We start from the raw sequence: 5,051 nt of genomic DNA on the forward strand, positions 1-5,051 counted from the left end.
CGTTTAAGGTTGCTTTTGCAGGCTCCACCATATACGATGGAGCCACAATGAAGTTTTGAACGGAACAGTGATCGATATAGGTATAAGAGGGTCGCTTGATCCCCTCCCCACTTTGAGTTGGAAACAACTTTCAACAAGTCAAAAGCTTTCAGGCATTTAGTTTTAAGGGACTTAATATGAGGCAGAAATGTTAAATTGAGTCAAAGAGTAAGCTCAAGAACTTGGCCTCCTTTACATCTTTGATGGGAGTTCAGGGCCCGAAACCATCGAAAGCACTGTTCTGAGTTGTTTTATGGATTAAAGTGTTTACTACTGTCACAAGCAAACGTGAGGCTGTACTATTCAGAGTTCGCCTTCAACACATTGACTGCCACACGAGTATACCCCTAGTATCAATGGCTGCTCAGATTTGTGACTAAGAGTTATCTCGAAGCAAGTTTCACATGCTGAAAAAACAGGCATGTCACAGCTACTGGCGCCGATAAACACATCTTATAACTACGACTCGCTGTTGGGTGGGAATACGTTTATGTAATCATATCGTTGGAAAACGAATACCCTGTAAATATTGTATGTGCATATAAATATCACATTATATATTTTTCTGACAAGGGTATATCACATTCATTTATATTAGTGAACGAAAAAAGGGAGACGACTGAGTACATACATATCATGATCACATTAAATGACATGCACATCACAATGAAGAGAGACGCATACAATGATACCAATTATCTTTCCTTCAGTTATTTTACAAATATAACCATATTGTGCTTGGAATAAAACCTGTACATGTTGGTTACACGTTCTTGGGGAAAGTTTCATACGTTTACATTTTATTCGAGTGAGTGAGTTTAGTTTTACGCCGCACTTAGCAATACTCCAGCGATATGACGACGGTCTGTAAATAATCGAGTCTGGATCAGACAATCCAGTGATGAACAACATGAGCATCGATTTGCGCAGTTGGGAACCGATGACATGTGTCAACCAAGTCAGCGAGCCTGACCACCCGATCCCGTTAGTCGCCTCTTACGACAAGCATAGTCGGCTTTTATGGCAAGCATGGGTTTGCTGAAGGCCTCTTCTACCCCGGGACCTTGACGGGTCACATTATATTCGAGATTTGCTCGCCCGTCTATAAGAAGTTACCCTCAGACATCTGTTCGATGCGAGTAACACAAGGAACACTTGACTAGTTATTACAACTACAAAGTATCAAAGGAATTATGCGTGTAATACAACTGCATGTATATCACTAGTACACGCAAGAGAATCAGTCAGAACACTCATCACTACAGCACGCGCAACATACATGCTCGATACCCATCCAATACACATTAGATGAAAATAGACTGTCTAATGACATCACGGGAATCCCCGGGTCGCCATTAGCGGGTTTAACAAACTCCAGATGTACCGTGAAAATAAAGAAACAATCATCCTTAAAAAATACAAAAATGACAACAAGTAAAGAACCCATGTAGTCAATAAAAGCAGCTCAACTGTTGAAACCACTTTTTCCCCAGCACTGGGGGAAAATTTAGTGAATCGTTTGAACTTCGATTTCGGAGGCTTTTTTCATCGCGTTTTTTTTTAACTTTATAGGCTGAACTGGCATTTCTGATGATTTGTTTCGGTAAGTGCATACCGAAAGATATCAGAATTTGCAAAGTTGTGTTTTCCGTTGCATGTGAACTTTAACAGGTTCATGACAAAATCAGCACACCCAAGTGACCTCGAGCTCGTGCATGTCAGTAACACCCAATGCACACCTGCCGCACCAAGTCCTTAACGACTGAGGTGTAATGGCTGCCGTTTGTGCTAAACTATTTTTCACGTCGGCTCTGAAATCCAGCTAGGGTCCATGCAGAAAGCAAATGTGCTGCTGTAAGTCCCCATGGTCCTCAGTATGGTGATCTACCTTCAGTTGTTGGCAACCTACAGCTCATTTTTGTTTTGTATTGTCCTCTATAGATACATTGTTCTAGGTCTAATCACTAGTTTTACATTCTACTCTGATGTTCTAGTTAGTTTTACTGTCCTTCGTTGACAGTTTTTAACAATGTATATGCTATTAATTCATCTGTATTGTAATAATTAATCGTTCTAGCCACGATATGGCTGCAATATTGCCGATGTGACGTTAGATATTAAATCACTCTGTCTACTCCTCGATGCAGGCCGAATTGTTCTTATGACGTAAAATTAATCTTTTGGGAAGAAAACAAAGGAAAAAATATATCATAGTTGAAACTGTAACTTTATTATCTCGTAGCTTAGTATGTTTAAATATGTAATTTTATTGTCTTGAAGTCGACACTATTAATTCTAAAAAAAATAGCAACAAACTTACCGGACAATAAAGGCACATGATAAAATCCGGTATAATAAATACAGATTAATAGATGCAACAGCCAATTTCTAAAATGAGTAAATAATAACGGCTTTAATTCATTATAAGCAATAAAAACCGGAAATGGTCTGCCCGGTATCACTTTGCGCTGGAGTATATAATGGCGTGTCATCACGGGTCGCACGAGAATACACGCTGAACATGCAGAATGAAAACAACGGGCATCTTTTAATCAACCATCAACAGATACCCTGTGAGTACTGCATGCTACTTCTTATATTTTACTTGTGGTCTTTACGTAAATGACTTTTTAAAATTCGTGTGTTTAGAATCTACTGTTATGCTATTGTCGGAATAGGACTAATATAGTTACAAAACTTTTACACACACAGTTAACGTAATCGGTAGAAAACAACACCGCGTTCTATGAAAAAAATTATGCTGTCACGTGACATGATTTGGAAATTATTTGTTTTGTATCAATGCTTTTTTTCAACAGTTTCGTTAACACGTCAAAAAAGGTAGAAATGAATGGTCCCGTTCAAGTATGACATAACTTTTCTGGATTTCCCCTTTTAGTTTATTTTACTTTACTAGGCTCATACAAAATCCGATTTTTTGTAAAACAACTTAAATGTCCCCACAATAAACGGTCTAAGTACCTCAATGAAAAATGTTTTACATTTTTATAAGTAATTAAAGGCAATTTATTGCTTTTCTTGAAGGTCTGTCCAATAACGCTCCTAAACTCCCGTGTCGTGCAACAATTTGCAATATTTTTCAAGAAGCAAACCTTGTTAGAAAAATGCATGTTGCTGATGTGTTTCTGGAGCATCCAAATAGTTGTATCCATGTTGATGGCACGACTGACAACCAGCGTCATTTCTATGGGTATCAAGTGTTTACTACTTCCCTGCCCAGCGTGGCCATGTGTATGTTAGAAACTATGTGGTGACAACACAAATTAACCAGCTGTACACTGTCCTGGAGGATTTTGCCAACTTTCTGTCCTCAAAGAATGAAGATTCTCAAGAATTATATGGCAATTTAAAATATATCATGACGGACCAACATATTGTTGATGAAGTGTTAAAATCCAAATTGGAAGAAATGCGTCAAGTGTGTTATCCAAATCAGAAGCCATATGGAGCAAATTGAATGACAAAAAAAAAAAGCCCAAACGATCAATGCTAACCAGTGGTTTTGTCACCTCCATGTGCTATTGGGTCTAGCTCATCCAGCATCTCTTGCCATTTCTCAATATGAAAATATTATTACTGACAATGGCAATTTGAACATGCTAAGAAGATCATCTGGCAGTGACAAGAAATTTGAATGTAGCCGTGCTGAGGACGTCATTAGATCTGTCTCTAATTTGATTAATACCTTAGGCCAACCCGCTGCAGGACTCACTGCAGATTTCACTGCATTCATGAAATCCATTAACCAACATATTCATTTGAAACAATATCACCACAATCGTTTCAAAATCCTCGTCCATAATGTTGCAGCCACAATTCATCACAAACATCACCTCAAACAGTTCATGGCGAGCATCACACTTGAAAATCAACTCATTAAAGCTGTCAGAGAAGATCTATCCAATGACATTCTCCTCTCTGAAGTTCTTACTCTTGCTCTTTTTCATGTTCACATCCCTCACCCATTTTACACTTTGATTTTAAGTTTTAAAAACCCAGCAAATCACATCCTCCATATACAAATGCAGTATTATCTTCAGCAACTCTCGGCAAATCCATCAATGATACTCCAGCAGGATTTCATCATGTGCCCATCTTTTAAACAACCTGCAAGCCAACATCCTCTGGGCGTACAACAAGCCATATGCTTGGTTACAATATGTCATCACAGATCATCTTTTACAGAGATGTCAAGCCCAAAAGTGATCCAAGGAAGTCATAAGTGTAATAAAGTTGAAGGTGCGAACAAGCGAATAAAAGTAATATCAGAAATGCCAAACCCTGTTGGTAGAAAACGTCGCCACAGGTTCAAATTTCTCGTAAACGTAAAAGTTACAAGTGGCACAGAGGTACTGTACTCCAGGTACAAAGCCATTCTATGCAGATGATGATTCTGATGGAAGAGAATACATGTTCTTTGACATTAAATATGATGGGTATGAAGATATCAGTTTAACTCGTATTGAAAAGGACTGGCACCAGGGAGATGTGGTATTTGATTGCAATAGATAACACTCAAATGTCATTGGAGCACTTTATCACATTCTCTTGTGTGGTGTTTGCAATGAGCAGAGTGTTTGCAATGGGTTTCATTTGTTTGGGTACACATTTGTGGAGAAGGATATTATGTTGCCAACTGTACCTTGTTCACAGTTGGATGGTTATCCGACAGCAAGGGTTTCTGGTTGGATAGGATCCAGGATGCTGATGGTGTTCCAGTGGAATACTTGTGCACGGCTGGGGGCATAACACTTGCATTATTTCAAATCATACGCAGGGAGCTAGCAAAGTTCATACACAAGCATGGGAAATATGCAACTATACTGACACACAATAAAAACTCAAAACCCATTTTGGTCATTTTCAAAATTATTTTACATAATGAATTCAATTAACACACTTAGATAACGATGTAAGGTCGCCAAATGAAACCATAAGAAGATTTGGGTTTTAACCCATTTAATGTTCACGACAAAGGGATAATTCGACAA

This window comes from Haliotis asinina, chromosome 11 (assembly GCF_037392515.1).
Source record: "Haliotis asinina isolate JCU_RB_2024 chromosome 11, JCU_Hal_asi_v2, whole genome shotgun sequence".
Classification (NCBI taxonomy): Eukaryota; Metazoa; Mollusca; class Gastropoda; order Lepetellida; family Haliotidae; genus Haliotis; species Haliotis asinina.